The sequence below is a fragment of the Phyllobates terribilis genome, unplaced genomic scaffold (assembly GCF_046119375.1).
Source record: "Phyllobates terribilis strain yellow unplaced genomic scaffold, ASM4611937v1 Scaffold_3__8_contigs__length_932513732, whole genome shotgun sequence".
NCBI classification, from domain to species: domain Eukaryota; kingdom Metazoa; phylum Chordata; class Amphibia; order Anura; family Dendrobatidae; genus Phyllobates; species Phyllobates terribilis.
This window is the reverse complement of record NW_027362763.1, coordinates 557700791-557728543: the sequence shown is the minus strand read 5'-3', so window position 1 is coordinate 557728543 and position 27753 is coordinate 557700791.

Here is a 27753-nt window from a genome sequence, read left to right as displayed (position 1 = left end):
GTGTCGCCTCCCCCAGTTTTATGCCTCCCCCTGCTTTATGCCTCCCCCAGCTTTATGCGTCCCCCAGTTTTATGCCTCCCCCAGCTTTATGCCTCCCGCAGCTTTATGCCGCCCCCAGTGTGTCGCCTCTCTCAGTTTTATGCCTCCCCCAGTTTTATGCCTCCCCCAGTTTTATGACTCGCCCAGCTTTATGCCTCCCCCAGTTTTATGCCTCCCCCAGTGTGTCGCCTCCCCTAGCTTCATGCCTCCCCCAGCTTTATGCCTCCCCCAGCTTTATGCCTCCCCCAGTGTGTTGCCTCCCCCAGCTTTATGCCTCCCCCAGTTTTATGCCTCCCCCAGTGTGTCACCTCCCCCAGTTTTATGCCTCCCCCAGCTTTATGCCTCCCCAGTTTTATACCTCCCCCAGCTTTATACCTTCCCCAGTTTTATGCCTCCCCCAGCTTTATGCCTCCCCCAGTGTGCCATCTCCCCCAGCTTTATGATTCCCCAGCTTTATGCCTCCCCCAGTTTTATGCCTCACCCAGCTTAATTCCTCCCCCAGCTTTATACCTCCCCCAGTGTGTCGCCTCCCCCTGTTTTATGCCTCCCCCCAGCTTTATGCCTCCCCAGCTTTATGCCTCCCACAGTTTTATGCCTCCCCCAGCTTTTTGCCTCCCGCAGCTTTATGCCTCCCCCAGGGTGTCGCCTCTCCCAGTTTTATGCCTCTCCCATTTTTATGCCTCCCCCAGTTTTATGCCTCCCCCAGTTTTATGCCTCCCCCAGTTTTATTCACAACCAAAACAACCACGATCAAATAGCCAATTAAAACTGATTTATTATTCCTTTTCATTAAAAATTGTTATCGTATACAGATAATTGGTCCAAAAAATAATGCAAGACAACACATAGTGTGCAAAAAATTCCACCGCAATATGGGACACACAGGACCCCGGTTGTACTGCCCAGTAGTATTAGATAATCATCAAAGCAGCATGGCGTATATACCTGAGCTAATATAATCTGACTAATAAAGACAGCTCATGTACTAAGTGGTTATATTGTTAAAAAAGAGGGCTCATATCCTAAAACATTGTAAGGTCCCTGAAAACTAAATAGTGTTAGTACACGTCACAGGGTCATGTTATACCTCTATCCAACCACCATGTGTGTATCTCTATGCATGTAGTAACAATATATATATAATAACAGTATATGGACCTACAATACACTGGTACTATGTATCATAGTTCTGTATATGATGACAATATCACTTGGTATATCTATAGAGACATGTATCACAATAAGTACCTAGATACCAAACCGCTACTTTGTTGGGCTTCCAACGTGGGTCCTGCTCCCACCCCGACGCGCGTTTCGGCGCTGCCTTCCTCAGGGGGCGTGAACCAAACCTGGAGGTGTGTATCTTTAAGCATGGTTCTAGCCAATCGCTGTACAGAGGAGGACCAATCGACGCATGTCGCGTCGCGGTTACCATGACGATCAGTGACGTCGGCGTCAAGCAAGGATCATGTGATGGTCACATGGGCCCATGTGACCACGCAGGTCCTTGCAGAAAGACGCAGAGAGCCAGAGATCGTGTATTGGAACCGTACAGCGCATGCGTTCAGGTCCTATTAGTAGTGACTGTCATATATGGCACAGAGAGGTACATTACACATTATCCGCACATATATTTTATATTTTATACTTGGCCATATTTTTCATTCTACATAAATATAAAAATATATATAAACATATATATGGTGGCATACAGGGCTTAAAATCATTTCTTACCCACATTGGATGTTTCACAGCAGATGGCTATAAAGAATCAGTCTTATACATACATTGACAATAGTAGTCAGTTATATTATTATTATGTGATAATATAGATAGCCATAAATCCCAAATTGGCCCAAAGTATCAGATTAAATAATGCTATAGTGCAAAGCCACACTCAATTTTTCTATTTAATGTGAGTCTAGTCTCATGGAGCGCATATATCATGGGAATCCTTACTCAGTTTAAATCTCATCAAATGCATGTGACATAAAAGGGCTCTCACTTATTATAAAGAATACATGTGACATAAAAGAGCTCTCACTTATTATATGGAATGCACAGATCGTTCATATATAACGAAAAATATGTCACATAATCTAAGAATGCACATATACATAATTCAGGTTCCCATGATTATGCATCTACGAGCAGGCGGGCAATGCCAACTCCCATAAGTTTCCAAAGTCCACCACCCGACCCACACTACAACCCCCATGGCAAACCATGAGGGTGGTAGAGCATGGTACGGGAAAGGGGCAGAGGGACCAAAGGGCACATTATATTACGAAACCATGTCCACCCAGAACATGCCTCATACCCACCGTATATCAAGTACAATATATCAAAGGAAGGCACATAAAATCACAGATCATGTAAACCCATAATTACATCAGAAAACATAAAAAGAAAAACACTATTGGTCACAATCATATATTATTGTCAATAGAATTCACAATAGAGTTCACAGGATCCGAATTTCATGCACTTCAGTAATGCCAAATGCCAAAAGCCTTCATATGCTGATAAAGAGTCCAACATCCCTCGATAGTCTCTAAATGTACCCATGTCCATGCCATATAAGTTCCCCCAGTTTTATGCCTCCCCCAGATTTATGCCTCCCCCAGTTTTATGCCTCACCCAGCTTAAAACGTCCCCCAGCTTTATGCCTCCCCCAGTTTTATGCCTCCCCCTGCTTTATGCCTCCCCCAGCTTTATGCCTCCCCCAGTTTTATGCCTCCCCCAGCTTTATGCCTCCCCCAGGTTTATGCCTGCCCCAGTGTGTCGCCTCCCCCAGTTTTATGCCTCCCCCAGTGTGTCGCCTGCCCCAGCTTTATGCCTGCCCCAGCTTTATGCCTCCCCCAGCTTTATGCCTCCCCCAGTTTTATGCCTCCCCCAGTTATATGCCTCCCCCAGCTTTATGCTTCCCCCAGCTTTATGCCTCCCAGTTTTATGCCTCCCCCAACTTTATGCCTCCCCCAGTGTGTTGTCTCCCCCAGCTTAATGCCTCCCCCAGCTTTATGCCTCCCCCAGTTTTATGCCTTCCCCAGCTTAATTCCTCCCCAAGCTTCATGCCTCTCCCATTGTGTCGCCTCTCCCAGTTTTATGCCTCCCCCTGCTTTATGCCTCCCCCAGCTTTATGCCCCCCCCAGCTTTATGCCTCCCCCAGCTTTATGCCTCCCCCAGTGTGTCACCTCTTTCATTTTTATGCCTCTCCCAGTTTTATGCCTCCCCCAGTTTTATGCCTCCCCCAGTTTTATGCCTCCCCCAGCTTTATGCCTCCCCCAGTTTTATGCCTCCCCCAGTGTGTCGCCTCCCCTAGCTTTATGCCTCCCCCAGTGTGTTGCCTCCCCCAGTTTTATGCCTCCCCCAGCTTTATACCTCCCCCAGTTTTATGCCTCCCCCAGTTTTATGCCACCCCCAGCTTTATGTCTCCCCCAGTTTTATGCCTCACCCAGCTTAAAACGTCCCCCAGCTTTATGCCTCCCCCAGTGTGTCGCCTCCCCCAGTTTTATGCCTCCCCCTGCTTTATGCCTCCCCCAGCTTTATGCGTCCCCCAGTTTTATGCCTCCCCCAGCTTTATGCCTCCCCCAGGTTTATGCCTGCCCCAGTGTGTCGCCTCCCCCAGTTTTATGCCTCCCCAGTTATATGCCTCCCCCAGCATTATGCTTCCCCTAGCTTTATGCCTCCCCAGTTTTATGCCTCCCCGGACTTTATGCCTCCCCCAGTTTTATGCCTCCCCCAGCTTTATGCCTCCCCCAGCTTTATGCCTCCCCCTGTGTCCCGTCTCCCCCAGCTTTATGCTTTCCCATCTTTATGTCTCCCCCAGTTTTATGCCTCCCCCAGCTTAATTCCTCCCTCAGCTTTATGCCTCCCCCAGTGTGTCGCCTCCCCCAGTTTTATGCCTCCCCCAGCTTTATGCCTTTCACAGTTTTATGCCTCCCCCAGCTTTTTGCTTCCCCCAGCTTTATGCCTCCCCCAGTGTGTCGCCTCTCCCAGTTTTATGCCTCTCCCAGTTTTATGCCTCTCCCAGTTTTATGCCTCCCCCAGTTTTATGCCTCCCCCAGCTTTTATACCTCCCCCAGTTTTATGCCTCCCCCAGCTTTATGCCTCCCCCAATGTGCCGTCTCCCCCAGCTTTATGCCTCCCCCAGCTTTCTGCTACCCCCAGTTTTATGCCTCCCCCAGCTTTATGCCTCCCGCAGCTTTATGCCTCTCCCAGTTTTATGCCTCTCCCAGTATTATGCCTCTCCCAGTTTTATACCTCGCCCAGTTTTATGCCTCCCCCAGTTTTGTGACTCCCCCAGCTTTATGTCTACCCCAGTTTTATGCCTCCACCAGTGTGTCACCTCCCCTAGCTTACTGCCTCCCCCAGCTTTATGCCTCCCCCAGCTTTATGCCTCCCCCAGTGTGTTGCCTTCCCCAGCTTTATGCCTCTCCCAGTTTTATGCCTCCCCCAGTGTGTCGCCTCCCCCAGTTTTATGCCTCCCCCTGCTTTATGCCTCCCCCAGCTTTATGCCTCCCCCAGTTTTATGCCTCCCCCAGCTTTATGCCTCCCGCAGCTTTATGCCTCCCCCAGTGTGTCGCCTCTCCCAGTTTTATGCCTCTCCCAGTTTTATGCCTCCCCCAGCTTTATGCCTCCCCCAGTTTTATGACTCCCCCAGCTTTATGCCTCCCCCAGTTTTATGCCTCCCCCAGTGTGTCGCCTCCCCTAGCTTTATGCCTCCCCCAGCTTTATGCCTCCCCCAGTGTGTTGCCTCCCCCAGCTTTATGCCTCCCCCAGTTTTATGCCTCTCCCAGTTTTGTGCCTCCCCCAGTTTTATGCCTCCCCCAGCTTTATGCCTCCCCCTGTGTGCCGTCTCCCCCAGTTTTAATCCTCCCCAGCTTAATTCCTCTCCCAGCTAGCTTTATGCCTCCCCCAGTGTGTCGCCTCCCCCAGTTTTATGCCTCCCCCCAGCTTTATGCCTTTCACGGTTTTATGCCTCCCCCAGCTTTATGCCTCCCCCAGTGTGTCGTCTCCCCCTGTTTTATGCCTCCCCCCAGCTTTATGCCTCCCCAGCTTTATGCCTCCCGCAGTTTTATGCCTCCCCCACCTTTTTTCCTCCCGCAGCTTTATGCCTCCCCCAGTGTGTCACCTCCCCCAGTTTTATGCCTCTCCCTGCTTTATGCCTCCCCCAGCTTTATGCCTCCCCCAGATTTATGCCTGCTCTAGTGTATCGCCTCCCCCAGCTTTATGCCTCCCCCAGCTTTATGCCTCCCCCAGTCTTATGCCTCCCCCAGTGTGTTGCCTCCCCCAGCTTTATGCCTCCCCCAGTTTTATGCCTCCCCCAGTGTGTCACCTCCCCCAGTTTTATGCATCCCCCAGTTTTATGCCTTCCCCAGCTTTATGCCTCCCCCAGCTTTATGCCTCCCCCAGTTTTATACCTCCCCCAGCTTTATGCCTTCCCCAGTTTTATGCCTCCCCCAGCTTTATGCCTCCCCCAGTGTGCCATCTCCCCCAGCTTTATGCTTCCCCAGCTTTATGCCTCCCCCAGTTTTATGCCTCCCCCAGCTTAATTCCTCCCCCAGCTTTATGCCTCCCCCAGTGTGTTGCCTCCCCCTGTTTTATGCCTCCCCCCAGCTTTATGCCTCCCACAGTTTTATGCCTCCCCCAGCTTTTTGCCTCCCGCAGCTTTATGCCCCCCCAGTGTGTCACCTCCCCCTGCTTTATGCCTCCCCCAGCTTTATGCCTCCCCCAGCTTTATGCCTCCCGCAGTGTTATGCCTCCCCCAGCTTTATGCCTCCCCCAATTATATGCCTCCCCCAGCTTTATGCCTGCCCTAGTGTGTTGCCTCCCCCAGCTTTATGCCTCCCCCAGTTTTATACCTCCCGCAGTATTATGCCTCCCCCAGCTATATGCCTCCCCCAGCTTTATGCCTCCCCCAGTTTTATGCCTCCCCCAGCTTTATGCCTCCCCCAGTGTGTCATCTCCCCCAGCTTTATGCCTCCCCCAGTTTTATGCCTTCCCCAGCTTTATGTCTCCCCCAGCTTTATGCCTCCCCCAGTGTGTCGCCACTCCCAGTTTTATGCCTCTCCCAGTTTTATGCCTCCCCCAGTTTTATGCCTCCCCCAGTTTTATGCCTCCCCCAGTGTATCGCCTCCCCTAGCTTTATGCCTCCCCCAGCTTTATGCCTCCCCCAGTGTGTTGCCTCCCCCATTGTGTTGCCTCCCCCAGCTTTATGCCTCCCCCAGTTTTATGCCTCCCCCAGCTTTATGCCTCCCCCAGTCTGTCGTCTCCCCCAACTTAATGCCTCCCCCAGCTTTATGCCTCCCTCAGTTTTATGCCTCCCCCATCTTAATTCGTCCCCCTGCTTTATGCCTCCCCGAATGTGTCGCCTCCCTCAGTTTTATGCCTTTCCCTGCTTTATGCCTCCCCCAACTTTATGCCTCCCCCAGTTTTTTGCCTACCCCAGCTTTATGCCTCCCCCACTGTGTCGCCTTCCCAGTTTTATGCCTCCCCCAGTTTCATGCCTCCCCCAGTGTGTCGCCTCCCCCAGTTTTATGCCTCCCCCTGTTTTATGCCTCCCCCAGCTTTATGACTCCCCCAGTTTTATGCCTCCCTCAGCTTTATGCCTCCCCCAGCTTTATGCCTTCCCCAGTTTTATGCCTCCCCCAGTGTTCCGTCTCCCCCATCCTTATGCTTCCCCAGCTTTATGCCTCCCCCAGTTTTATGCCTCCCCCAGTTTAATGCCTCCCCCAGTGTGTCGCCTCCCCCAGTTTTATGCCTCCCCCAGCTTTATGCCTCCCCAAGCTTTATGCCTCCCACAGTTTTTTACCTCCCCCAGCTTTTTGCCTCCCTCAGCTTTATGCCTCCCCCATTGTGTCGCCTCTCCCAGTTTTATGCCTCTCCCAGTTTTATATCTCCCCCAGTTTTATGCCTCCCCCAGTTTTATGCCTCCCCCAGCTTTATACCTCCCCCAATTTTATGCCTCCCCCAGCTTTATGCTTCACCCAGTTTTATGCCTCCCCCAGCTTTATGCTTCTTCAGTTTTATGCCTCCCCCAGCTTAATGCCTCCCCCAGTGTGTTGCCTTCCCACCTTTATGCCTCCCCCAGCTTTATGCCTCCCCCAGTTTTATGCCTTCTCCAGTTTTATGCCTCCCCCATTTTTATGCTTCCCCCAGTGTGTCGCCTCCCCAATTTGTATGCCTCCCCCAGTTTTATGCCTCCCCCAGTTTTATGCCTACCCCTGCTTTATGCCTCCCCCAGCTTTATGCTTTCCCCAGTTTTATGCCTCCCCCAGCTTTATGCCTCCCCCAGTTTTATGCCACCGCCAGTGTGTCGCCTCCTCCAGTTTTATGCCTCCCCCAGCTTTATGCCTCCCAAGTTTTATGCCTCCCCCAATGTGTCATCTCCCCCAGCTTTATACCTCCCCCAGCTTTATGCCTCCCCCAGTGTGTCGCCTCCTCCAGTTTTATGCCTCCCCCAGCTTTATGCCTCCCCAGTTTTATGCCTCCCCCAGTGTGCCGCCTCCCCCAGTTTTATGCCTCACCTAGTTTTATGCCTCCCCCAGCTTTATGCCTCCCCCAGCTTTATGCTTTCCCCAGTTTTATGCCTCCCCCAGCTTTATGCCTCCCCCAGTTTTATGCCACCGCCAGCTTTATGCCTCCCCCAACGTGTCAACTCCCCCAGCTTTATGCCTCCCCCAGCTTTATGCCTCACCCAGTGTGTCGTCTCCCCCAGCTTATTGCCTCCCCCAGTTTTATGCCTCCCCCATCTTAAAACCTCCCCCAGCTTTATGCCTCCCCCAGTGTGTCACCTCCCCCAGTTTTATGCCTCCCCCTGCTTTATGCCTCCCCCAGCTTTATACCTCCCCAGTTTTATGCCTCCCCCAGCTTATGCCTCCCCCAGCTTTATGCCTGCCCCAGTGTGTCGCCTCCCCCAGTTTTATGCCTCCCCCAGTGTTTCCCCTCCCCCAGCTTTATGCCTCCCCCAGTTTTATGCCTCCCCCAGTGTTATGCCTCCCCCAAATATATGCCTCCCCCAGCTTTTTGCCTCCCCCAGCTTTATGCCTCCCCCAGTTTTGTGCCTCCCCCAGCTTTATGCCTCCCCCAGTGTGTCGTCTCCCCATCTTAATGCGTCCCACAGCTTTATGCCTCCCCCAGTTTTATGCCTTCCCCAGCTTAATTCCTCCCCAAGCTTTATGCCTCCCCCAGTGTGTTGCCTCCCCCAGTTTTATGCCCCCCCGCCTTATGCCTCGCTCAACTTTTTGCCTCCCCCAGCTTTATGCCTGCCGCAACTTTATGCCTCCCCCAGTGTGTCGCCACTCCCAGTTTTATGCCTCCCCTAGCTTTATGCCTCCCCCAGCTTTATGCCTCCCCCAGTGTGTTGCCTCCCCCAGCTTTATGCTTCCCCCAGTTTTATTCCTCCCCCAGTGTGTCGCCTCCCCCAGATTTATGCCTCCCCCAGTTTTATGCCTCCCCCAGCTTTATGCCTCCCCCAGTTTTATGCCTCCCCCAGCTTTATGCCTCCCGCAGCTTTTTGCCTCCCTCAGTTTTATGCCTCCCCCAGCTTATTTCCTCCCACAGCTTTATGCCTCCCCCAACTTTATGCCTCCCACAGTTTTATGCCTCCCCTAGCTTTTTGCCTCCCTCAGCTTTATGCCTCCCCCAGTGTGTTGCCTCCCCCAGTTTTATGCCTCCCCCAGTTTTATGCCTCCCCCAGCTTTATACCTCCCCCTGTTTTATGCCTCCCCCAGCTTTATGCCTCCCCCAGCTTTATGCCTCCCCCAGTGTGCCATCTCCCCCGGCTTTATGCCTCCCCCAGTTTTCTGCCTCCCCCAGCTTAATTCCTCTCCCAGCTTTATGCCTCCCCCAGTGTGTCACCTCCCCCAGTTTTATGCCTACCCCCAGCTTTATGCCTCCCCCAGCTTTATGACTCCCACAGTTTTATGCCTCCCCCAGCTTTATGCCTCCCCCAGTGTGGTGCCTCTCCCAGTTTTATGCCTCCCCCAGCTTTATGCTTCCCCCAGTTTTATGCCTCCCCCAGCTTTATGCCTCCCCCAGTGTGTCGCCTCCCCCAGTTTTATGCCTCCCCCAGCTTTATGCCTCCCTCAGTTTTATGCCTCCCCCAGCTTTATGCTTCCCCCAGCTTTATGCTTCCCCCAGTGTGTCGCCTCCCCAAGTTTTATGCCTACCCCAGTTTTATGCTTCCCCCAGCTTTATGCCTCCCCCAGCTTTATGACTCCCCCAGTGTGTCGTCTCCCCCAGCTTAATGCCTCCCCCAGCTTTATCCCTCCCCCAGTTTTATGCCTCCCCCAGCTTGAAGCCTCCCCCAGCTTTATGCCTCCCCCAGTTTTATGCCTCCCCCAGCTTTATGCCTCCCCCAGTCTGTCGTCTCCCCCAACTTAATGCCTCCCCCAGCTTTATGCCTCCCTCAGTTTTATGCCTTCCCCTGCTTTATGCCTCCCCCAACTTTATGCCTCCCCCAGTTTTATGCCTCCCCCAGTTTTATGCCTCCCCCAGCTTTATGCCTCCCCCACTGTGTCGCCTTCCCAGTTTTATGCGTCCCCCAGTTTTATGCCTCCCCCTGTATTATGCCTCCCCCAGTTTTATGCCTCCCTCAGCTTTATGCCTCCCCCAGCTTTATGCCTTCCCCAGTTTTATGCCTCCCCCAGTGTTCCGTCTCCCCCAGCCTTATGCTTCCCCAGCTTTATGCCTCCCCCAGTTTTATGCCTCCCCCAGTTTAATGCCTCCCCCAGTGTGTCGCCTCCCCCAGTTTTATGCCTCCCCCAGCTTTATGCCTCCCCAAGCTTTATGCCTCCCACAGTTTTTTACCTCCCCCAGCTTTTTGCCTCCCTCAGCTTTATGCCTCCCCCAGTGTGACGCCTCTCCCAGTTTTATGCCTCTCCCAGTTTTATATCTCCCCCAGTTTTATGCCTCCCCCAGTTTTATACCTCCCCCAGTTTTATGCCTCCCCCAGCTTTATGCTTCACCCAGTTATATGCCTCCCCCAGTGTGTTGCCTTCCCACCTTTATGCCTCCCCCAGCTTTATGCCTCCCCCAGTTTTATGCCTCCCCCATTTTTATGCTTCCCCCAGTGTGTCGCCTCCCCAATTTGTATGCCTCCCCCAGTTTTATGCCTCCCCCAGTTTTATGCCTACCCCTGCTTTATGCCTCCCCCAGCTTTATGCTTTCCCCAGTTTTATGCCTCCCCCAGCTTTATGCCTCCCCCAGTTTTATGCCACCGCCAGTGTGTCGCCTCCTCCAGTTTTATGCCTTCCCCAGCTTTATGCCTCCCAAGTTTTATGCCTCCCCCAGTGTGTCATCTCCCCCAGCTTTATACCTCCCCCAGCTTTATGCCTCCCCCAGTGTGTCGCCTCCTCCAGTTTTATGCCTCCCCCAGTTTTATGCCTCCCCAGTTTTATGCCTCCCCCAGTGTGCCGCCTCCCCCAGTTTTAAGCCTCACCCAGTTTTATGCCTCCCCCAGCTTTATGCTTTCCCCATTTTTATGCCTCCCCCAGCTTTATGCCTCCCCCAGTTTTATGCCACCGCCAGCTTTATGCCTCCCCCAACGTGTCAACTCCCCCAGCTTTATGCCTCCCCCAGCTTTATGCCTCACCCAGTGTGTCGTCTCCCCCAGGTTAATGCCTCCCCCAGTTTTATGCCTCCCCCATCTTAAAACCTCCCCCAGCTTTATGCCTCCCCCAGTGTGTCACCTCCCCCAGTTTTATGCCTCCCCCTGCTTTATGCCTCCCCCAGCTTTATGCCTCCCCAGTTTTATGCCTCCCCCAGCTTATGCCTCCCCCAGCTTTATGCCTGACCCAGTGTGTCGCTTCCCCCAGTTTTATGCCTCCCCCAGTGTTTCCCCTCCCCCAGCTTTATGCCTCCCCCAGCTTTTTGCCTCCCCCAGTTTTATGCCTCCCCCCGTGTTATGCCTCCCCCAAATATATGCCTCCCCCAGCTTTATGCCTCCCCCAGCTTTATGCCTCCCCCAGTTTTGTGCCTCCCCCAGTGTGTCGTCTCCCCATCTTAATGCGTCCCACAGCTTTATGCCTCCCCCAGTTTTATGCCTTCCCCAGCTTAATTCCTCCCCAAGCTTTATGCCTCCCCCAGTGTGTCGCCTCCCCCAGTTTTATGCCCCCCCCTGCCTTATGCCTCGCTCAGCTTTATGCCTCCCACAGCTTTATGACTTCCGCAGCTTTATGCCTCCCCCAGTGTGTCGCCACTCCCAGTTTTATGCCTCCCCTAGCTTTATCTCTCCCCCAGCTTTATGCCTCCCCCAGCTTTATGCCTCCCCCAGTGTGTTGCCTCCACCAACTTTATGCTTCCCCCAGTTTTATTCCTCCCCCAGTGTGTCGCCTCCCCCAGATTTATGCCTCCCCCAGTTTTATGCCTCCCCCAGCTTTATGCCTCCCCCAGTTTTATGCTTCCCCCAGCTTTATGCCTCCCGCAGCTTTTTGCCTCCCTCAGTTTTATGCCTCCCCCAGGTTATTTCCTCCCACAGCTTTATGCCTCCCCCAACTTTATGCCTCCCACAGTTTTATGCCTCCCCTAGCTTTTTGCCTCCCTCAGCTTTATGCCTCCCCCAGTGTGTTGCCTCCCCCAGTTTTATGCCTCCCCCAGTTTTATGCCTCCCCCAGCTTTATACCTCCCCCTGATTTATGCCTCCCCCAGTTTTATGCCTCCCCCAGCTTTATGCCTCCCCCAGTGTGCCATCTCCGCCGGCTTTATGCTTCCCCCAGTTTTCTGCCTCCCCCAGCTTAATTCCTCTCCCAGCTTTATGCCTCCCCCAGTGTGTCACCTCCCCCAGTTTTATGCCTACCCCCAGCTTTATGCCTACCCCCAGCTTTATGCCTCCCCCAGCTTTATGACTCCCACAGTTTTATGCCTCCCCCAGCTTTATGCCTCCCGCAGCTTTATTCCTCCCCCAGTGTGGTGCCTCTCCCAGTTTTATGCCTCTCCCAGTTTTATGCCTCCCCCAGCTTTATGCTTCCCTCAGTTTTATGCCTCCCCCAGTGTGTCGCCTCCCCCAGTTTTATGCCTCCCCCAGCTTTATACCTCCCTCAGTTTTATGCCTCCCCCAGCTGTATGCTTCCCCCAGCTTTATGCTTCCCCCAGTGTGTCGCCTCCCCAAGTTGTATGCCTACCCCAGTTTTATGCCTCCCGCAGCTTTATGCCTCCCCCCAGTGTGTCATCTCCCCCAGCTTTTTGCCTCCCCCAGCTTTATGCCTCCCCCAGTGTGTCGCCTCCCCCAGTTTTATGCCTCCCCCAGTTTTATGTCTCACCCAGTTTTATGCCTCCCCCAGCTTTATGCCTCCCCCAGCTTTACGCTTTCCCCAGTTTAATGCCTCCCCCAGCTTTATGCCTCCCCCAGCTTTATGCCTCCCCCAGTGTGTCATCTCCCCCAGCTTTATGCCTCCCCCAGCTTTATGACTCCCCCAGTGTGTCATCTCCCCCAGCTTAATGCCTCCCCCAGTTTTATGCCTCCCCCAGCTTAAAACCTCCCCCAGCTTTATGCCTCCCCCAGTGTGTTGCCTCCCCCAGCTTTATGCCTCCCCCAGTTTTATGCATCCCCCAGTGGTTTGCCTCCCCCAGTTTTATGCCTCACCCAGTTTTATGCCTCCCCCAGCTTTATGCCTCCCCCAATGTGTCACCTCCCCCAGTTTTATGCCTCCCCTCAGCTTTATGCCTCCCCCAGCTTTATGACTCCCACAGTTTTATGCCTCCCCCAGTTTTATGCCTCCCCCAGCTTTATGCCTCCCTCAGTTTTATGCCTCCCCCAGTTTTATAACTCCCCCAGCTTTATGCCTCCCCCAGTTTTATGTCTCCCCCAGTGTGTCGCCTCCCCTAGCTTTGTGCCTCCCCCAGCTTTATGCCCCCCCCAGCTTTATGCCTCCCCCAGTGTGTTGCCTCCCTCAGTTTTATGCCTTCCTCAGTTTTATGCCTCCCCCAGTGTGTCGCCTCCCCCTGTTTTATGCCTACCCCAGCTTTATGCCTCCCCCTCTTTTATGTCTCCCCTAGCTTTATGCCTCCCCCAGCTGTATGCCTTCCCCAGTTTTATGCCTCCCCCAGCTTTATGCCTCCCCCAGTGTGCCGTCTCTCCAGCTTTTTGCTTCCCCAGCTTTATGCCTCCCCAGTTTTATGCCTCCCCCAGCTTAATTCGTCCCCCATCTTTATGCCTCCCCCAGTGTGTCGCCTCCTCCTGTTTTATGCCTCCCCCCAGCTTTATTCCTCCTCCAGCTTTATGCCTCCCACAGTTTTATGCCTCCCCCAGCTTTTTGCCTCCCGCAGCTTTATGCCTCCCCCAGTGTGTCGCCTCTCCCAGTTTTATGCCTCCCCCGGTGTGTCGCCTCCCCCAGCTTTATGCCTCCCCCAGCTTTATGCCTCCCCCAGTTTTATGCCGCTCCCAGTGTTATGCCTCCCCCAGCTTTATGCCTCCCCCAGTTATATGCCTCCCCCAGCTTTATGCTTCCCCCAGCTTTATGCCTCCCCAGTTTTATGCCTCCCCCATCTTTATGCCTCCCCCAGTGTGTCGTCTCCCCCAGCTTAATGCATCCCCTAGCTTAATTCCTCCCCAAGCTTTATGCCTCCCCCAATGTGTCGCCTCCCCCATTTTTATGCCTCCCCCTGCTTTATTCCTCCCCCAGTTTTATGCCTCCCCCAGCTTTATGCCTCCCGCAGCTTTATGCCTCCCCCAGTGTGTCACCTCTCTCAGTTTTATTCCTCTCCCAGTTTTATGCCTCCCCCAGTTTTATGACTCCCCCAGCTTTATGCCTCACCCAGTTTTATGCCTCCCCCAGTGTGTCGCCTCCCCTAGCTTTATGCCTACCCCATCTTTATGCCTCCCCCAGTGTGTTGCCTCCCCCAGCTTTATGCCTCCCCCAGCTTTATGCCTCCCCCAGTTTTATGCCTCCCCCAGTGTGTCACCGCCCCCAGTTTTATGCCTCCCCCAGTTTTATGCCTCCCCCAGCTTTATGCCTACCCCAGCTTTATGCATTCCCCAGTTTTATGCCTCCCCCCGCTTTATGCCTCCCCCAGTGTGCCGTCTCCCCCAGCTTTATGCTTTCCCAGCTTTATGTCTCCCCCAGTTTTATGCCTCCCCCAGCTTAATTCCTCCCTCAGCTTTATGCCTCCCCCAGTGTGTCGCCTCCCCCAGTTTTATGCCTCCCCCCAGCTTTATGCCTCCCCCAGCTTTATGCCTTTCACAGTTTTATGCCTCCCCCAGCTTTTTGTCTCCCGCAGCTTTATGCCTCCCCCAGTGTGTCGCCTCTCCCAGTTTTATGCCTCTCCCAGTTTTATGCCTCCCCCAGTTTTATGCCTCCCCCAGCTTTTATAACTCCCCCAGTTTTATGCCTCCCCCAGCATTATGCCTCCCCCAGTTTTATGCCTCCCCCAGCTTTATGCCACCCCTAGTGTGCCGTCTCCCCCAGCTTTATGCTTCCCCCCGTTTTATGCCTCCCCCAGCTTTATGCCTCCTGCAGCTTTATGCCTCCCCCAGTGTGTCGCCTCTCCCAGTTTTATGCCTCTCCCAGTTTTATGCCTCCCCCAGTTTTATGCCTCCCCCAGTTTTATGACTCCCCCAGCTTTATGCCTCCCCCAGTTTTATGCCTCCCCCAGTTTTATGCCTCCCCCAGTGTGTCACCTCCCCTAGCTTAATGCCTCCCCCAGCTTTATGCCTCCCCCAGTGTGTTGCCTCCCCCAGCTTTATGCCTCCCCCAGTGTGTCGCCTCCCCCAGTTTTATGCCTCCTCCTGCTTTATGCCTCCCCCAGCTTTATGCCTCCCCCAGTTTTATGCCTCCCCCAGCTTTATGCCTCCCGCAGCTTTATGCCTCCCCCAGTGTGTCGCCTCTCCCAGTTTTATGCCTCCCCCAGTTTTATGCCTCCCCCAGTTTTATGACTCCCCCAGCTTTATGCCTCCCCCAGTTTTATGCCTCCCCCAGTGTGTCACCTCCCCTAGCTTTATGCCTCCCCCAGCTTTATGCCTCCCCCAGTGTGTTGCCTCCCCCAGTTTTATGCCTCCCCCAGCTTTATGCCTCCCCCAGCTTTATGCCTTCCCCAGTTTTATGCCTCCGTCAGCTTTATGCCTCCCCCAGTGTGCCGTCTCCCCCAGCTTTATGCTTTCCCAGCTTTATGTCTCACCCAGTTTTAATCCTCCCCCAGCTTAATTCCTCTCCCAGCTAGCTTTATGCCTCCCCCAGTTTTATGCCTCCCCCCAGCTTTATGCCTCCCCCAGCTTTATGCCTTTCACAGTTTTATGCATCCCCCAGCTTTTTGCCTCCCGCAGCTTTATGCCTCCCCCAGTGTGTCGCCTCTCCCAGTTTTATGCCTCTTCCAGTTTTATGCCTCCCCCAGTTTTATGCCTCCCCCAGCTTTATACCTCCCCCAGTTTTATGCCTCCCCCAGCTTTATGCCTCCACCAGTTTTATGCCTACCCAGCTTTATGCCTCCCCCAGTGTGCCGTCTCCCCCAGCTTTATGCCTCCCCCAGTTTTATGCCTCACCCAGCTTTATGCTTCCCGCAGCTTTATGCCTCCCCCAGTGTGTCGCCTCTCCCAGTTTTATGCCTCTCCCAGTTTTATGCCTCCCCCAGTTTTATGACTCCCCCAGCTTTATGCCTCCCCCAGTTTTATGCCTCCCCCAGTGTGTTGCCTCCCCTGGCTTTATGCCTCCCCCAGCTTTATGCCTCCCCCAGCTTTATGCCTCTCCCAGTTTTATGCCTCCCCCAGTGTGTCGCCTCCCCCAGTTTTATGCCTCCCCCTGCTTTATGCCTCCCCCAGCTTTATGCACCCTCCTGTTTTATGCCTACCCCAGCTTTATGCCTCCCCCTGTTTTATGCCTCCCCCAGCTTTATGCCTCCCCCAGCTGTATGCCTTCCCCAGTTTTATGCCTCCCCCAGCTTTATGCCTCCCCCAGTATGCCATCACTCTACAGCTTTTTGCTTCCCCAGCTTTATGCCTCCCCAGTTTTATGCCTCCCCCAGCTTAATTCGTCCCCCATCTTTATGCCTCCCCCAGTGTGTCGCCTCCCCCTGTTTTATGCCTTCCCTCAGCTTTATGCCTCCCCCAGCTTTATGACTCCCACAGTTTTATGCCTCCCCCAGCTTTTTGCCTCCCGCAGCTTTATGCCTCCCCCAGTGTGTCGCCTCTCCCAGTTTTATGCCTCTCCCAGTTTTATGCCTCCCCCAGTTTTATGCCTCCTCCACCTTTATACCTCCCCCAGTTTTATGCCTCCCCCAGTTTTATGCCTCCTCCAGCTTAAAACCTCCCCGAGCTTTATGCCTCCCCCAGTTTTATGCCTCCCCCTGCTTTATGCCTCCCCCAGCTTTATGCCTCCCCCAGTTTTATGCTTCCCCCAGTTTTATGCCTCCCCCAGCTTTATGCCTCCCCCAGGTTTATGCCTGCACCAGTGTGTCGCCTCCCCCAGTTTTATGCCTCCCCCAGTGTGTCGCCTCCCCCAGCTTTATGCCTCCCCCAGTTTTATGCCTCCCCCAGTGTTATGCCTCCCCCAGCTTTATGCCTCCCCCAGTTATATGCCTCCCCCAGCTTTATGCTTCCCCCAGCTTTATGCCTCCCCAGTTTTATGCCTCCCCCATCATTATTCCTCCCCCAGTGTGTCGTCTCCCCCAGCTTAATGCACCCCCAGCTTAATTCCTCCCCAAGCTTTGTGCCTCCCCCAATGTGTCGCCTCCCCCATTTTTATGCCTCTCCCTGCTTTATTCCTTCCCCAGTTTTATGCCTCCCCCAGCTTTATGCCTCCCGCAGCTTTATGCCTCCCCCACTGTGTCACCTCTCTCAGTTTTATTCCTCTCCAAGTTTTATGCCTCCCCCAGTTTTATGACTCCCCCAGCTTTATGCCTCCCCCAGTTTTATGCCTCCCCCAGTGTGTCGCCTCCCCTAGCTTTATGCATACCCCAGCTTTATGCCTCCCCCAGTGTGTTGCCTCCCCCAGCTTTATGCCTCCCCCAGTTTTATGCCTCCCCCATTGTGTCACCGCCCCCTGTTTTATGCCTCCCCCAGTTTTATGCCTCCCCCAGCTTTATTCCTCCCCCAGCTTTATTCCTCCCCCAGTTTTATGGCTCCCCCAGCTTTATTCCTCCCCCAGCTTTATGCCTTCCCCAGTTTTATGCCTCCCCCAGCTTTATGCCTCCCCCAGCTTTATGCTTCCCCCAGTGTGCCGTCTCCCCCAGCTTTATGCTTTCCCAGCTTTATGTCTCCCCCAGTTTTATGCCTCCCCCAGCTTAATTCCTCCCTCAGCTTTATGCCTCCCCCAGTGTGTCGCCTCCCCCAGTTTTATGCCTCCCCCCAGCTTTATACCTCCCCCAGCTTTATGCCTTTCACAGTTTTATGCCTCCCCCAGCTTTTTGCCTCCCGCAGCTTTATGCCTCCCCCAGTGTGTCGCCTCTCCCAGTTTTATGCCTCTCCCAGCTTTTATACCTCCCCCAATTTTATGCCTCCCCCAGCATTATGCCTCCTCCAGTTTTATGCCTCCCCCAACTTTATGCCTCCCCCAGTGTTCCATCTCCCCCAGCTTTATGCCTCCCCCAGCTTTATGCTTCCCCCAGTTTTATGCCTCCCCCAGATTTATACCTCCCGCAGCTTTATGCCTCCCCCAGTGTGTCGCCTCTCCCAGTTTTATGCCTCCCCCAGTTTTATGCCTCCCCCAGTTTTATGACTCCCCCAGCTTTATGCCTCCCCCAGTTTTATGCCTCCCCCAGTGTGTCGTCTCCCCTAGCTTCATGCCTCCCCCAGCTTTATGCCTCCCCCAGTGTGTTGCCTCCCCCAGCTTTATGCCTCCCCCTGTTTTATGCCTCCCCAGTGTGTCACCTCCCCCAGTTTTATGCCTCCACCAGTTTTATGCCTCCCCCATCTTTATGCCTCCCCCAGCTTTATGCCTCCCCCAGTTTTATACCTCCCCCAGCTTTATGCCTTCCCCAGTTTTATGCTTCCCCCAGCTTTATGCCTCCCCCAGTGTGCCATCTCCCCCAGCTTTATGCTTCCCCAGCTTTATGCCTCCCCCAGTTTTATGCCTCCCCCAGCTTAATTCCTCCCCCAGCTTTATGCCTCCCCCCATCTTTATGCCTCCCCAGCTTTATGCCTCCCACAGTTTTATGCCTCCCCCAGCTTTTTGCCTCCCGCAGCTTTATGCCTCCCCCAGGGTGTCGCCTCTCCCAGTTTTATGCCTCTCCCATTTTTATCCCTCCCCCAGTTTTATGCCTCCCCCAGTTTAATGCCTCCCCCAGCTTTATACCTCCCCCAGTTTTATGCCTCCCCCAGCTTTATGCCTCCCCCAGTTTTATGCCTCCCCCAGCTTTATGCCTCCCCCAGTTTTATGCCTCACCCAGTTTAAAACGTCACCCAGCTTTATGCCTCCCCCAATGTGTCGCCTCCCCCAGTTTTATGCCTCCCCCTGCTTTATGCCTCCCCCAGCTCTATGCCTCCTCCAGTTTTATGCCTCCCCCAGCTTTATGCCTCCTCCAGGTTTATGCCTGCCCCAGTGTGTCGCCTCCCCCAGTTTTATGCCTCCCCCAGTGTGTCGCCTGCCCCAGATTTATGCCTCCCCCAGCTTTATGCCTCCCCCAGTTTTATGCCTCCCCCAGTTATATGCCTCCCCCAGCTTTATGCTTCCCCCAGCTTTATGCCTCCCCAGTTTTATGCCTCCCCCAACTTTATGCCTTCCCCAGTTTTATGCCTCCCCCAGTTTTATGCCTCCCCCAGCTTTATGCCTCCCCCACCTTTATGCCTTCCCCAGTTTTATGCCTCCTCCAGCTTTATGCCTCCCCCAGCTTTATGCCTCCCCCAGTGTGCCGTCTCCCCCAGCTTTATGCTTCCCCCCGTTTTATGCCTCCCCCAGCTTTATGCCTCCTGCAGCTTTATGCCTCCCCCAGTGTGTCGCCTCTCCCAGTTTTATGCCTCTCCCAGTTTTATGCCTCCCCCAGTTTTATGCCTACCCCAGTTTTATGACTCCCCCAGCTTTATGCCTCCCCCAGTTTTATGCCTCCCCCAATGTGTCACCTCCCCTAGCTTAATGCCTCCCCCAGCTTTATGCCTCCCCCAGTGTGTTGCCTCCCCCAGCTTTATGCCTCCCCCAGCTTTATGCCTCCCCCAGTGTGTCGCCTCCCCCAGTTTTATGCCTCCCCCTGCTTTATGCCTCCCCCAGCTTTATGCCTCCCCCAGTTTTATGCCTCCCCCAGCTTTATGCCTCCCGCAGTTTTATGCCTCTCCCAGTTTTATGCCTCCCCCAGTTTTATGCCTCCCCCAGTTTTATGACTCCCCCAGCTTTATGCCTCCCCCAGTTTTATGCCTCCCCCAGTGTGTCACCTCCCCTAGCTTTATGCCTCCCCCAGCTTTATGCCTCCCCCAGCTTTATGCCTCCCCCAGTTTTATGCCTCCCCCAGCTTTATGCCTCCCCCAGCTTTATGCCTTCCCCAGTTTTATGCCTCCGTCAGCTTTATGCCTCCCCCAGTGTGCCGTCTCCCCCAGCTTTATGCTTTCCCAGCTTTATGTCTCCCCCAGTTTTAATCCTCCCCCAGCTTAATTCCTCTCCCAGCTAGCTTTATGCCTCCCCCAGTTTTATGCCTCCCCCAGTTTTATGCCTCCCCCCAGCTTTATGCCTCCCCCAGCTTTATGCCTTTCACAGTTTTATGCATCCCCCAGCTTTTTGCCTTCCGCAGCTTTATGCCTCCCCCAGTGTGTCGCCTCTCCCAGTTTTATGCCTCTTCCAGTTTTATGCCTCCCCCAGTTTTATGCCTCCCCCAGCTTTATACCTCCCCCAGTTTTATGCCTCCCCCAGCTTTATGCCTCCACCAGTTTTATGCCTACCCAGCTTTATGCCTCCCCCAGTGTGCCGTCTCCCCCAGCTTTATGCCTCCCCCAGTTTTATGCCTCACCCAGCTTTATGCCTCCCGCAGCTTTATGCCTCCCCCAGTGTGTCGCCTCTCCCAGTTTTATGCCTCTCCCAGTTTTATGCCTCCCCCAGTTTTATGACTCCCCCAGCTTTATGCCTCCCCCAGTTTTATGCCTCCCCCAGTGTGTTGCCTCCCCTGGCTTTATGCCTCCCCCAGCTTTATGCCTCCCCCAGCTTTATGCCTCTCCCAGTTTTATGCCTCCCCCAGTGTGTCGCCTCCCCCAGTTTTATGCCTCCCCCTGTTTTATGCCTCCCCCAGCTTTATGCACCCTCCTGTTTTATGCCTACCCCAGCTTTATGCCTCCCCCTGTTTTATGCCTCCCCCAGCTGTATGCCTTCCCCAGTTTTATGCCTCCCCCAGCTTTATGCCTCCCCCAGTATGCCATCACTCTACAGCTTTTTGCTTCCCCAGCTTTATGCCTCCCCAGTTTTATGCCTCCCCCAGCTTAATTCGTCCCCCATCTTTATGCCTCCCCCAGTGTGTCGCCTCCCCCTGTTTTATGCCTCCCCTCAGCTTTATGCCTCCCCCAGCTTTATGACTCCCACAGTTTTATGCCTCCCCCAGCTTTTTGCCTCCCGCAGCTTTATGCCTCCCCCAGTGTGTCGCCTCTCCCAGTTTTATGCCTCTCCCAGTTTTATGCCTCCCCCAGTTTTATGCCTCCTCCACCTTTATACCTCCCCCAGTTTTATGCCTCCCCCAGTTTTATGCCTCCTCCAGCTTAAAACCTCCCCGAGCTTTATGCCTCCCCCAGTTTTATGCCTCCCCCTGCTTTATGCCTCCCCCAGCTTTATGCCTTCCCCAGTTTTATGCCTCCCCCAGTTTTATGCCTCCCCCAGCTTTATGCCTCCCCCAGGTTTATGCCTGCACCAGTGTGTCGCCTCCCCCAGTTTTATGCCTCCCCCAGTGTATCGCCTCCCCCAGCTTTATGCCACCCCCAGTTTTATGCCTCCCCCAGTGTTATGCCTCCCCCAGCTTTATGCCTCCCCCAGTTATATGCCTCCCCCAGCTTTATGCTTCCCCCAGCTTTATGCCTCCCCAGTTTTATGCCTCCCCCATCATTATTCCTCCCCCAGTGTGTCGTCTCCCCCAGCTTAATGCACCCCCAGCTTAATTCCTCCCCAAGCTTTGTGCCTCCCCCAATGTGTCGCCTCCCCCATTTTTATGCCTCTCCCTGCTTTATTCCTTCCCCAGTTTTATGCCTCCCCCAGCTTTATGCCTCCCGCAGCTTTATGCCTCCCCCACTGTGTCACCTCTCTCAGTTTTATTCCTCTCCAAGTTTTATGCCTCCCCCAGTTTTATGACTCCCCCAGCTTTATGCCTCCCCCAGTTTTATGCCTCCCCCACTGTGTCGCCTCCCCTAGCTTTATGCATACCCCAGCTTTATGCCTCCCCCAGTGTGTTGCCTCCCCCAGCTTTATGCCTCCCCCAGTTTTATGCCTCCCCCAGTGTGTCACCGCCCCCTGTTTTATGCCTCCCCCAGTTTTATGCCTCCCCCAGCTTTATTCCTCCCCCAGCTTTATTCCTCCCCCAGTTTTATGGCTCCCCCAGCTTTATGCCTCCCCCAGCTTTATGCCTTCCCCAGTTTTATGCCTCCCCCAGCTTTATGCCTCCCCCAGCTTTATGCTTCCCCCAGTGTGCCGTCTCCCCCAGCTTTATGCTTTCCCAGCTTTATGTCTCCCCCAGTTTTATGCCTCCCCCAGCTTAATTCCTCCCTCAGCTTTATGCCTCCCCCAGTGTGTCGCCTCCCCCAGTTTTATGCCTCCCCCCAGCTTTATACCTCCCCCAGCTTTATGCCTTTCACAGTTTTATGCCTCCCCCAGCTTTTTGCCTCCCGCAGCTTTATGCCTCCCCCAGTGTGTCGCCTCTCCCAGTTTTATGCCTCTCCCAGCTTTTATACCTCCCCCAATTTTATGCCTCCCCCAGCATTATGCCTCCTCCAGTTTTATGCCTCCCCCAACTTTATGCCTCCCCCAGTGTGCCATCTCCCCCAGCTTTATGCCTCCCCCAGCTTTATGCTTCCCCCAGTTTTATGCCTCCCCCAGATTTATACCTCCCGCAGCTTTATGCCTCCCCCAGTGTGTCGCCTCTCCCAGTTTTATGCCTCCCCCAGTTTTATGCCTCCCCCAGTTTTATGACTCCCCCAGCTTTATGCCTCCCCCAGTTTTATGCCTCCCCCAGTGTGTCGTCTCCCCTAGCTTCATGCCTCCCCCAGCTTTATGCCTCCCCCAGTGTGTTGCCTCCCCCAGCTTTATGCCTCCCCCTGTTTTATGCCTCCCCAGTGTGTCACCTCCCCCAGTTTTATGCCTCCACCAGTTTTATGCCTCCCCCATCTTTATGCCTCCCCCAGCTTTATGCCTCCCCCAGTTTTATACCTCCCCCAGCTTTATGCCTTCCCCAGTTTTATGCTTCCCCCAGCTTTATGCCTCCCCCAGTGTGCCATCTCCCCCAGCTTTATGCTTCCCCAGCTTTATGCCTCCCCCAGTTTTATGCCTCCCCCAGCTTAATTCCTCCCCCAGCTTTATGCCTCCCCCCATCTTTATGCCTCCCCAGCTTTATGCCTCCCACAGTTTTATGCCTCCCCCAGCTTTTTGCCTCCCGCAGCTTTATGCCTCCCCCAGGGTGTCGCCTCTCCCAGTTTTATGCCTCTCCCATTTTTATCCCTCCCCCAGTTTTATGCCTCCCCCAGTTTAATGCCTCCCCCAGCTTTATACCTCCCCCAGTTTTATGCCTCCCCCAGCTTTATGCCTCCCCCAGTTTTATGCCTCCCCCAGCTTTATGCCTCCCCCAGTTTTATGCCTCACCCAGTTTAAAACGTCACCCAGCTTTATGCCTCCCCCAATGTGTCGCCTCCCCCAGTTTTATGCCTCCCCCTGCTTTATGCCTCCCCCAGCTCTATGCCTCCTCCAGTTTTATGCCTCCCCCAGCTTTATGCCTCCTCCAGGTTTATGCCTGCCCCAGTGTGTCGCCTCCCCCAGTTTTATGCCTCCCCCAGTGTGTCGCCTGCCCCAGCTTTATGCCTCCCCCAGCTTTATGCCTCCCCCAGTTTTATGCCTCCCCCAGTTATATGCCTCCCCCAGCTTTATGCTTCCCCCAGCTTTATGCCTCCCCAGTTTTATGCCTCCCCCAACTTTATGCCTTCCCCAGTTTTATGCCTCCCCCAGTTTTATGCCTCCCCCAGCTTTATGCCTCCTCCAGTGTGCCGTCTCCCCCAGCTTTATCCTTTCCCAGCTTTATGTCTCCCCAAGTTTTATGCCCCCCCAGCTTAATTCCTCCCTCAGCTTTATGCCTCCCCCAGTGTGTCGCCTCCCCCAATTTTATGCCTCCCCCAGCTTTATTCCTCTCCCAGCTTTATGTCTTTCACAGATTTATGCCTCCCCCAGCTTTTTGCCTCCCGCAGCTTTATGCCTCCCCCAGTGTGTCGCCTCTCCCAGTTTTATGCCTCTCCCAGTTTTATGCCTCCCCCAGTTTTATGCCTCCCCCAGCTTTTATACCTCCCCCAGTTTTATGCCTCCCCCAGCATTATGCCTCCCCCAGTTTTATGCCTCCCCCAGCTTTATGCCTCCCCCAGTGTGCCGTCTCCCCCAGCTTTATGCCTCCCCCACCTTTATGCTTCCCCCAGTTTTATGCCTCCCCCAGCTTTATGCCTCCCGCAGCTTTATGCCTCCCCCAGTGTGTCGCCTCTCCCAGTTTTATTCCTCTCCCAGTTTTATGCCTCCCCCAGTTTTATGCCTCCCCCAGTTTTATGACTCTCCCAGCTTTATGTCTCCCCCAGTTTTATGCCTCCCCCAGTGTGTCACCTCCCCTAGATTAATGCCTCCCCCAGCTTTATGCCTCCCCCAGTGTGTTGCCTCCCCCAGCTTTATGCCTACCCCAGTTTTATGCCTCCCCCAGTGTGTCGCCTCCCCCAGTTTTATGCCTCCCCCTGCTTTATGCCTCCCCCAGCTTTATGCCTCCCCCAGCTTTATGCATTCCCCAGTTTTATGCCTCCCCCAGCTTTATGCCTCCCCCAGCTTTATGCCTCCCCCAGTGTTCCGTCTCCCCCAGCTTTATCCTTTCCCAGCTTTATGTCTCCCCCAGTTTTATGCCTCCCCAGCTTAATTCCTCCCTCAGCTTTATGCCTCCCCCAGTGTGTCACCTCCCCCAGTTTTATGCCTCCCCCCAGCTTTATGCCTCCCCCCAGCTTTATGCCTCCCCCAGCTTTATGCCTTTCACAGTTTAATGCCCCCCCAGCTTTTTGCCTCCCGCAGCTTTATGCCTCCCCCAGTGTGTCGCCTCTCCCAGTTTTATGCCTCTCCCAGTTTTATGCCTCCCCCAGTTTTATGCCTCCCCCAGCTTTTATACCTCCCCCAGTTTTATGCCTCCCCAAGCATTATGCCTCCCCCATTTTTATGCCTCCCCCAGCTTTATGCCTCCCCCAGTGTGCCGTCTCCCCCAGCTTTATGGCTCCCCCACCTTTATGCTTTCCCCAGTTTTATGCCTCCCCCAGCTTTATGCCTCCCGCAGCTTTATGCCTCCCCCAGTGTGTCGCCTCTCCCAGTTTTATGCCTCCCCCAGTTTTATGCCTCCCCCAGTTTTATGACCCCCCCAGCTTTATGCCTCCCCCAGTGTGTCACCTCCCCTAGCTTAATGCCTCCCCCAGCTATATGCCTCCCCCAGTGTGTTGCCTCCCCCAGCTTTATGCCTCCCCCAGTTTTATGCCTCCCCCAGTGTGTCGCCTCCCCCAGTTTTATGCCTCCCCCTGCTTTATGCCTCCCCCAGCTTTATGCCTCCCCCAGCTTTATGCCTTCCCCAGTTTTATGCCTCCCCCAGCTTTATGCCTCCCTCAGCTTTATGCCTCCCCCAGTGTGCCGTCTCCCCCAGCTTTATCCTTTCCCAGCTTTATGTCTCCCCCAGTTTTATGCCTCCCCCAGCTTAATTCCTCCCTCAGCTTTATGCCTCCCCCAGTGTGTCGCCTCCCCCAGTTTTATGCCTCCCCCCAGCTTTATGCCTCCCCCAGCTTTATGCCTTTCACAGTTTTATGCCTCCCCAGCTTTTTGCCTCCCGCAGCTTTATGCCTCCCCAGTGTGTCGCCTCTCCCAGTTTTATGCCTCTCCCAGTTTTATGCCTCCCCCAGTTTTATGCCTCCCCCAGCTTTTATACCTCCCCCAGTTTTATGCCTCCCCCAGCATTATGCCTCCCCCAGTTTTATGCCTCCCCCAGCTTTATGCCTCCCCCAGTGTGCCATCTCCCCCAGCTTTATGCCTCCCCCACCTTTATGCTTCCCCCAGTTTTATGCCTCCCCCAGCTTTATGCCTCCCGCAGCTTTATGCCTCCCCCAGTGTGTCGCCTCTCCCAGTTTTATTCCTCTCCCAGTTTTATGCCTCCCCCAGTTTTATGCCTCCCTCAGTTTTATGCCTCCCCCAGTGTGTGACCTCCCCTAGCTTAATGCCTCCTCCAGCTTTATGCCTCCCCCAGTGTGTTGCCTCCCCCAGCTTTATGCCTCCCCCAGTTTTATGCCTCCCCCAGTGTTTCGCCTCCCCCAGTTTTATGCCTCCCCCTGCTTTATGCCTCCCCCAGCTTTATGCCTCCCCCTGCTTTATGCCTCCCCCAGCTTTATGCCTCCCCTAGTTTTATGCCTCCCCCAGCTTTATGCCTCCCGCAGCTTTATGCCTCCCCCAGTGTGTCGCCTCTCCCAGTTTTATGCCTTCCCCAGTTTTATGCCTCCCCCAGTTTTATGCCTCCCCCAGTTTTATGCCTCCTCCAGTTTTATGACTCCCCCAGCTTTATGCCTCCCCCAGTTTTATGCCTCCCCCAGTGTGTCGCCTTTCCTAGCTTTTTGCCTCCCCCAGTGTGTTGCCTCCCCCAGCTTTATGCCTCCCCCAGTTTTATGCCTCCCCCAGTTTTATGCCTCCCCCAGCTTTATGCCTTCCCCAGTTTTATGCCTCCCCCAGTTTTATGCCTCCCCCAGCTTTATGCCTCCCCCAGGGTTCCGTCTCCCCCAGCTTTATCCTTTCCCAGCTTTATGTCTCCCCCAGTTTTATGCCTCACCCAGCTTAATTCCTCCCTCAGCTTTATGCCTCCCCCAGTGTGTCGCCTCCCCCAGTTTTATGCCTCCCCCCAGCTTTATTCCTCCCCCAGCTTTATGCGTTTCACAGTTTTTTTGCCTCCCCCAGCTTTTTGCCTCCCGCAGCTTTATGCCTCCCCCAGTGTGTCGCCTCTCCCAGTTTTATGCCTCTCCCAGTTTTATGCCTCTCCTAGTTTTATGCCTCCCCCAGTCTTATGCCTCCCCCAGCTTTTATACCTCCCCCAGTTTTATGCCTCCCCCAGCATTATGCCTCCCCCAGCTTTATGCCTCCCCCAGTGTGCCGTCTCCCCCAGCTTTATGCCTCCCCCACCTTTATGCTTCCCCCAGTTTTATGCCTCCCCCAGCTTTATGCCTCCCGCAGCTTTATGCCTCCCCCAGTGTGTCGCCTCTCCCAGTTTTATACCTCTCCCAGTTTTATTCCACCCCCAGTTTTATGACTCCCCCAGCTTTATGCCTCCCCCAGTTTTATGCCTCCCCCAGTGTGTCACCTCCCCTAGCTTAATGCCTCCCCCAGCTTTATGTCTCCCCCAGTGTGTTGCCTCCCCCAGCTTTATGCCTCCCCCAGTTTTATGCCTCCCCCAGTGTGTCGCCTCCCCCAGTTTTATGCCTCCCCCTGCTTTATGCCTCCCCCAGCTTTATGCCTCCCCTAGTCTTATGCCTCCCCCAGCTTTATGCCTCCCGCAGCTTTTTGCCTCCCCCAGTGTGTCGCCTCTCCCAGTTTTATGCCTCTCCCAGTTTTATGCATCCCCCAGTTTTATGCCTCCCCCAGCTTTATGCCTCCCCCAGTTTTATGCCTCCCCCAGTGTGTCGCCTCCCCTAGCTTTATGCCTCCCCCAGCTTTATGCCTCCCTCAGTGTGTTGCCTCCCCCAGTTTTATGCCTCCCCCAGTTTTATGCCTCCCCCAGTTTTATGCCTCCCCCAGCTTTATGCCTCCCCCAGCTTTATGCCTTCCCCAGTTTTATGCCTCCCCCAGCTTTATGCCTCCCCCAGTGTGCCGTCTCCCCCAGCTTTATGCTTTCCCAGCTTTATGTCTCCCCCAGTTTTAATCCCCCCCAGCTTAATTCCTCCCCCAGCTAGCTTTATGCCTCCCCCAGTGTGTCGCCTCCCCCAGTTTTATGCCTCCCCCCAGCTTTATGCCTCCCCCAGCTTTATGCCTTTCACAATTTTATGCCTCCCCCAGCTTTTTGCCTCCCGCAGCTTTATGCCTCCCCCAGTGTGTCGCCTCTCCCAGCTTTATGCCTCTACCAGTTTTATGCCTACCCAGCTTTATGCCTCCCCCAGTGTGCCTTCTCCCCCAGCTTTATGCCTCCCCCAGTTTTATGCCTCACCCAGCTTTATGCCTCCCGCAGCTTTATGCCTCCCCTAGTGTGTCGCCTCTCCCAGTTTTATGCCTCTCCCAGTTTTATGCCTCTCCCAGCTTTATGCCTCCCCCAGTTTTATGCCTCCCCCAGTGTGTCGCATCCCCCGGCTTTATGCCTCCCCCAGCTTTATGCCTCCCCCAGCTTTATGCCTCCCCCAGTGTGTTGCCTCCCCCAGCTTTATGCCTCCCCCAGTTTTATGCCTCCCCCAGTGTGTCGCCTCCCCCAGTTTTATACCTCCCGCTGCTTTATGCCGCCCCCTGCTTTATGCGTCCCCCAGTTTTATGCCTCCCCCAGCTTTATGCCTCCCGCAGCTTTATGCCGCCCCCAGTGTGTCGCCTCTCTCAGTTTTATGCCTCTCCCAGTTTTATGCCTCCCCCAGTTTTATGACTCCCTCAGCTTTATGCCTCC